Source organism: Gavialis gangeticus, unplaced genomic scaffold (assembly GCF_001723915.1).
Source record: "Gavialis gangeticus isolate Ggan-Ray unplaced genomic scaffold, GavGan_comp1, whole genome shotgun sequence".
NCBI classification, from domain to species: Eukaryota; Metazoa; Chordata; order Crocodylia; family Gavialidae; genus Gavialis; species Gavialis gangeticus.
In genome coordinates this window covers 149,382,908-149,390,610 of record NW_017729025.1, presented here as the reverse complement: position 1 = coordinate 149,390,610, position 7,703 = coordinate 149,382,908, and the positions used below count along the sequence as shown (strand labels likewise).

Here is a 7,703-nt window from a genome sequence, read left to right as displayed (position 1 = left end):
GAAGAAAAGTGCCAGGTAAGTGCCAAGTAACTGCACCAAGTGTGTGCTGAGTCATGAATGTTACCTTAGTGATAACAAAATTGGCAATACTGATTTACAAAATATAAGAGATGAAGGCAAGAAATGGTAGAAGTGTGTTTTGATCCTGGCTGAGCTCAGAGGATGTGAATGTACACAGTGTGAAACTTAGGGCCCCTCTAGATGTGCAGGTAAAGGCGCAATGGGATCTGATGTGTGATCCACACAGTTGAGCTTCTTGCTATGTCACACATGCCTGGCAGGTGGCATGACTGTGGGATTGCTCATCAGATCCCATCATGTCTTACTGGTGGTGCGGGGGGAGCCCAGAATCATGATCCTGGGTTCCCCCTGCACTGCTGAACAGCAAGCTCTTGCAGCTGAGAGCCCCACAGAGGGGCACCATGCACTTCAGTGGCTGGGAGCCCTGTCAGCTTGCCCAGGCTCACAGCTGCAAGGGTGCTCCAGGAGTCCCCACAGCTGGAGGCCATAGCTGACAGGCTTCTAGTCAGAGGGGCTCCTGGAGTGCTCCCACGGCTGGGAACCCATGTCAGCTGCAGACTGCCAGCTGTGGGGACACATGGGGCACCCCTGCAGCTGGGAGCCTTGTCAGTTGATGGGGCTCCCAGAGGCAGGGGCTCTTGGCTACACATTCAGTTAATGATGTGATAGGAACCAGCCACAAAGTTATCGCACATATTTTGTGAAATAACTTTATGGCTTATTCCTCCTTTTATCACACCATTAATTGATTGAACATGTGGCTGGGTGAGAACTTAATTGGTTAATTACATCTTAATTGTAACATGTGGCTGGGGCGTTAGGGGCAGAATCCCAATTGGCTCCTTAGGTGCCTGCAATTTAGGTTTCAGCTTGATTAAAATTCAGAAAGTTGATTTAAAGAAACAGGAAGGTGCCTTGGCTCTCTCTAGGGTGAGGGAAAGGATGGTGCCTCTGAAGGGCAATTCAGTGGGCCCAGATACTGAACAGGGAATAGGCTGGAATGAGCCAAAAGGAAATGTTAAGTACCAAGCTGAACTCCTGCCTCTTCCTGAAGCTTGACTGCCTGACTCTGGGCTGTATATTAGGCACCCCTGCCTTCTCAGGATCCAGGGCAGAGTCGTCCTCTGAGTCTAGGACCAACAAAGACCATCTCTTTTTAAGACGCACCCAGAGGAGGATAGGCCAATAGTATAGGGGCTGCTTGCTGCACATGTTTTGTGCAATAGCCTTCTAGTTAGAGCACTTACCAATACAATGGGAGTGGGCCCTTTTCAGTCCCTGAGGCGATTCAAACCCATGCCTCCCACATCCTAAGAGAGTGCTTTATCCACAAGTCTATAGAAGAAGCTGACTGGGGATGCTAAACCACTGGGCAGCCAAGAATGGAAGAGCTATCATGTCAGAAAGAAAGCCAACAAGAGTGAGCGTAAGTCTGTAACCCCTGGAAGAGGGGAGCCCTGGGTTATGGTCACTGGTTCCAGATTTAGTTATGCATTGTTAAAAAAAAAAAACAGAAGTAATCCTCAGAGGGCCTAGCAGGTGAGACTGTGATGATTCTGTGCCTGTGCAGAAGCCTGTCTTTGGGCATCCCAGCACCTTTACTGCCCAAAATGCAGGCACTGAGTGAGCTTAGGCTTAGGTACCTGTTGAGTTTTGTGGCGGCCAGAGTGGGGTCGATTTGATCTGGTTTTCTGCAAATTAGGCACCTAAATTCCATCCAGGTCCCATTTAGAATCATAGATAATGAGGGTCAGAAAGGACCTCAGGAGGTCACCTAATCCAACCTCCTACTCAAAGCAGGACCAGCCCCAACTATCATCCCAGCTAAGACTTTGTCTACCTGGGTGTTAAAAACCTCCAAGGACAGAGATTCCACAGCCTCTCTGCGTAGCCTGTTCCAGTGCTTTACTACCTTGCTCATGAGATGATTTTTCCTAATCTCAAACTTAAACTTCCCTTACTGCAACTTCAGACCATTACTCTTTGTTCTGGTATCTACTTTATTGATCCTAGGCAGAATGAACCAGTCTGGATCTTGTCCTAGCTGTGGTGAACTAGCATGCATTTCTCCTCCGCCTCCAACATACTTCCAGAGCAAGAGCATGTATCCAACCATTGCTGAGCTGGTGCATTGCTCTCACTCTGAGCACAGGCACGTCTCCTGGGCTGGGTGAGCTACTGGATATTTAATTCATAGTGCTCTTATCTTTGGAGAGGGAGTCTAGTGAGTTTGATACAGAGCTCCCATTGTGCTCTGAGCCAGAGAGTGTGAATCCTGGCACGGAGGAAAAGCTCTTTGCATGCTCCTGCTGAGAATTTGAACTCTGGCTTTAGTCCTACTGTAATTACAGTTTATTCAATTTAGAAGCGGTTATTGCACGCGCTTCTCGGAACAGCCTTTCAGCATTGGATCCTCTCCGTGGAACAGCTCATGGTCAAATTACTTCATTACCAAGCAGGGTAGTTCCATCCACTTCTGCTTAGCTTGACAGGCAGCCCTCCCCCACCACATCCAGTTATAAATTGACACCATATAATTTGTGTGTCACTTGATACAAGACTCTGTTTATTTTAAAGACAATAATTAGAGATAACAATTGCTATAGAAAAATAAACATCTGCTCAATGAGAGGATTGAGTAATTAAGGCCAATTATTGGTTTCCATAAGCAAGATGTTCTGCCACAAAGTTACCGCAAATGCAGCTAAGAAGAAAGGAGGAAGCATATTGTAGAGAGCTGTAAAGTTTTGTACTAAGAAAACTTGGTGAAATAAATAGGAGCAGTTAAGAAGAAATTATCCAGGCATTTCTTTCCAGAATCGTATTTTTGATGCAATTCTGCTGGTATTAATACTTAGAACTTACACAGGGCTTTAGCTTTTTTTTTTCTAAGTTCTTTATAAGGATTAATCAATTAATCCTCCTAGAATCCCTGTGAGGTAGGGAGGTAAGTATTATTATCCGTATTTTACAGCTGTGGAAATTGAGCCTCTGTGGGCCAAATACTAATCCCTTTTACACCATCATAGACCCAAAGTGACTTCACTGAAGTAAGTCATTGGAGCTCTCCTGGGTAACTCAGCTGATTTGACCTCAAAGGAAACAGTGTTAGAGAATGTATTTGAGGATAATTGTTGACAGCAAGCCCCTGGGCACATGTTCATTTAATGGCATGATAGAATCCAATCCCTGATCCCAACAATCACACTTCCTGCTATGCCATCTGTATGTGGCAGGACAGGTGATTTGGGATCAGGGATCAGATGATTACTCCTTGCCAGTGCAGGGCTCCCCCAGCACCAATAAGTTGAATGCTGGTTGCCCACAGCCCGGTGTGCACCATGCAGTTCCCAGGCTGGAATTAACAGTCATCTCATTGTCATTCCCAGATCTGAGGCTGCACCCGACCCAGCAAAAGCAAATGCCAACTTCTTTGGGTATATGCATTCTCTTGTGTGTAGGCTCGCGTTTCAGTGTGTGCTAAGTATGCACGCAAAGCTATGTTGAGACTCCTTTAAAAAAGATGCCACTTCACATGCATCCGAGCTAGAGTGCTTGTGCCTGGTTTAACTCATATTAATTTATTGCTAGTGCCAGATGCAGAGCTGGAGGAAATCACAAATGTTTGTGTCTTGGAGTGTCTAGGTTAATGTTTTCAAAGGTGTCTGTTGATTCAAGTTAATTGGCAATTAGTTAACTCAAGTTTGAAGCAAGTGCCTCTAGTCTAAATATGCCTATAAGTGCTAATTTAACCAAACAAGGTAACATTGGCTAGACAGGGCACTTTAGTTCATTGCTCTGATCAGAACTGTTGGTATTCTCCCTTTATATCCTGTACCCGGGACGTAGTGGCTAACTTAAGGCACTGGGCCAAGCTGCTCTATTGGGAACTCAGAGCAACCAGCGTCTTCTGTGTTTCATTACCTACAGGGATCTGAGTGGTGATTTGCTTTTTGTTTTTTAAGCCCCTTTGTCTCCAGTCTCTCCAGTCTTGGGGTCTCTTCAAAGGGGACAGCAGTGCATGAGAGAGAGTCTACATGAGCTTTGAGATATTGACTGGGGTTCACTGGGGTTTTGCATGAAACCATGGAAGCTTTTGGATGTGGATAGGATGGACCTCCTGAAGTTCCAAAGGAGCTGCTGGGGCATGCAACAAAAATGACCAGCACTTTCATTCTCCATGTGATGTTTCTGAACTTGCTACACAAATTATGAGGCAAACAAAAGATTCTTCTTTGTATGGTACTCAGACAAAACTCCCATCAAAGTCCTTGCGGAATTGTGTCAAAGTAGGTTCTGTAGGCCAGATCCTCTTCCACCTATGATATGAGGTGCCTGAGTGTGATCTAAGTCCACCTCGCCTGAAAAATGTTTAAGGACATAAATGGGTAGTCTTCCCCCTACTTGCTGTTTGGTGTGACTTCATTTTAAGTCTAAGATGATGGCACAGGATCACACTTAAGCATCCAAGTCCACTGAGGTATGTAATAGGTGGAGTAGCATCCGGCTCTGAGTATTGCATTGCAGGATTTGGCCAGTTATGTCTCATTTATGCCACTGATTTCACAAGGATTAGCATTTGATCATAACTGCTTCCTGTATCCATGAAGTACTCACTTCTGTGACTCTTGGGCTCTGGTATTTCATTGAAAGTGTCTGAAAACTGAAAACTTATTTGTACGTTGCTTCTCTAGATGCACTGCACAGCACTTGTGCCGATTTATATGCCAGGAGTTACCTAGCACAATTGGGCATTTATGAACCATTCTGTTCCCACTGGAGAGATAGTAACTGGTAGCTAAACAATAAACATTTTAAATGGCAGTCGACAGTCTTTGCAGTGCTGTCACAAATTAAACTGTCCCTCTCTTCCCTGCTAACTTAGTATTGAGTGTAATGGTGCCTGATATTTGAAATAAACTGAATTGCCTAAAATCACTGGGAAAAAAAACCCTAAGTGGCTTTAAAAACCTAGGTGGATACACAGAGCTGTTTCCCATATACATGGATGGGTGCATGAACTGCACTCATTTATTCGTTTCCGCTCATATACTTGAGCCACACTCATTTACATCAGCTGATGATCTTGCCCAGATTTAAATGGTGCTTTAATGCTCTGTAGATGTGGAGGCACTTTTTAACAAAAGGAATAACATTAAAATCAAGCTGGGCATATCAGAGCGAGCTCCGACAATAGAATTGCCCTTCAGTACTCCATTCTCACAGCAGTGAAGATTACAAGAAATAGACAGTAGCTGGTGTTAATTTTATAGGCCATCATGTTAATCCGCTTATTTTTTGATCAGCAATTTAAGTTCCAATAGCTTTCATAATATGGAGATTTATCAACACTCATACACATGGCATTGGGTCATTTTCCTTTCAGTGAAATACCTCCATTTTTATTAATGGGACAGAATGGTTTATGCTAAGTTCTTTTATTTAACTAAAATTCTTCTTGACTCTATAATGCATTATTGCTGCATTGGCTTGTAAAAATAAGAGCAATGAATCATGTCTATGGAGTCCCATAACACTCGCAAAATTGGAGAAGTCTTGTTCAGAGACTGTAGCATAAACATAACATTTAAAGGGCAGTGTTAATTCTTAATTCAGGATTTTTATTGGTCTCTTCCAAAATGAGGATTTGTCTACTCCTGGCAACAGAAGAAGATACCAAGGTTTGGATGTTTCTGGGCAAAAGTAACTTCTATATTGCCTGTTCAGTATCTCTCACAGAAGAGGAGAGACAGGACTTGATGTAATAAATATAATGTGCATATATTGGGGCTAATCTTCCTGTACGAATCTGTAATTTTCTAGCTCTTAGAATAGTACACTGCACACAGATCCCTATTTTCCACTGTCCTGCACCTTATGTTTTCATCTACACCTGTGCAAAGAAAGATATTAAAATAAGCTATTTTATTATGGTAGGGTCTATATACCCACTAGTGTAAATGACTTCACACAGTGGAATATGGTGGGGATTCAGGCCCAAGCCGTAGTGTAACAGTAGGGGAGGTGGGGGAAAGACGAATACAGCACTGGGTGCTGAGGTCTGGGTGCAGATTCAAAGGGGCACCAAAATAGGAATCCCCAGGGAGCCAGCAGCCCATGTCTGGGGAGTCTGCATGGAGGCAGCAGCCTGCGCTTGTAGGTAATCCCTTGCTCTCTTCCCCTTTCCCACCACACCAGTGCCACCAAGGTTGCTAACAGTTTACCATATGCCTCTGGGCCCAAGGTCTTTTCAAATCTTGACCTGGCGTAAGCAGTCATGGGAGGGGACTGCTGACCACACTCTGGATCAGAGATTCCCAAACTGTGGTATACATCCCCCTAGGGGTATGCAGGGTATTTCTGTGGGGGTGGTACATGGGAGAGATTGTATAATGGTGGATTTAATATTCATTATAAAGGGGTTAAGATATAAAATGTGTGCTGGTAGGGGTATGCGGGCAACTAGTAAATCTGAAAGGGGGTACACTATACAAAAAAGTTTGGCAACCTCTGCTCTAGTCTAAACCATATTGCGTCTCCTTCCAGGTCAGAGCTCCCTCCCATTTGTTCTCAGATCAAGGAAATCTTGTGTTCCCTCTGTTTGCACTATATTTTCTATTTGAGTAAAATTTCAGTCTCTGGGATTCTGGGATTAACTATTCATCTAGCTATCTCATGTCGTCTAATCTAGACTAGAGATTAGAGCAGGCCCATCGCCAGTGTTTATGTCATTTTCAGAGCAGAACTGTTTATCTTTAAACATCGGCGTGCTGGGAGCTTACTAAGAGCAAAATGCTCAGACGTGTTTGTCAGCAGGACAGTGCCGCATTAGGATATGTAGGGCTTAGAAGCTTCCCTCTGCTCTTCTTGTTCTCATGTCAGCCTTTCCCTTGTATCATCTGGGGGTTTCTTTCTTTCTTTCTTTTTGGTGGAAAACAGCAACGCACTCTCATCAATTTTCAGCTCATGGCTTTAATTATAAATGAAAAGACGATGTAAGTTACCCTCCCGCCTTCATTTTTTTTTCTCCCTGACCTGAAATTATAGGGCTCTGTTCTCGATGAAGCTCAGTGGCTGAGATCAAAGGCAGCCTGAGAAAATGTCTAATGTTTGCATATCATAATCTCTAGCAGCCCATTTCACAGTCCCTGGCTGTCAGTGCCCCAGAGCTCCTTGGTACCTGGGGATAGAAAGTGGAAGTCCCGCAGGGGGTGAGGGGAAAAGAGTAAGGGGGAGGGTTTATGTGAACCTTTTATTTGTACTTGCTTGATTCTCTTACCACCTCTGCAGAGACCAGAGCTAACTCTTTAATAACAATACTGATTTTTTTTTTTCTACGTGGGTGGGAAGGGGCTCAGCCACTGGTATAGCTGCAATATAGAATCATAGAATAGTAAGACTGATGGGACATCTGGAGGTCATCTAGCCCAGCCCCCCTGCTCAAGGTAGGATCATCCTTGTCTAATGTATTCTTAAAACTGCGCAAGTATCCCTGGCATGCAACTACAAGTCATGTTGCCCAAAGACACCTAAAGCATCCTAACCTTCCACAGATAAAGCAGGGGTGCATGGACTTGTCACTGTCCTACCACTGCAAGGGTTGACAAAATGCACTTGAGAGATCCAAGGAAGTGGGTCATGCCTGAGCTACAGAGGAAGGACCCCCTCCCCCCCCCCCCCCC

The 7,703-nt window shown here is 44.4% G+C and overlaps 1 protein-coding gene and 1 long non-coding RNA gene across 10 annotated transcripts in view; one reads left to right on the top strand and one right to left on the bottom strand.

Annotated features, from left to right (window-relative positions):
• Positions 1-7,703, top strand: part of BRSK2 (BR serine/threonine kinase 2) — a 581,381-nt gene that overhangs the window by 310,604 nt on the left and 263,074 nt on the right. The gene's annotated exons all lie outside the window — the stretch shown is intronic.
• LOC109299189 overlaps positions 771-7,703 on the bottom strand; it is a 16,623-nt gene continuing 9,690 nt past the window's right edge. Inside the window, exons 2-4 of the long non-coding RNA XR_002097789.1 lie at positions 1,968-1,972; positions 1,853-1,857; positions 771-782 (exon numbers count right to left, since the gene is read on the bottom strand). This is a non-coding gene — a long non-coding RNA (uncharacterized LOC109299189). The remainder of the gene's footprint in view (positions 783-1,852; positions 1,858-1,967; positions 1,973-7,703) is intronic.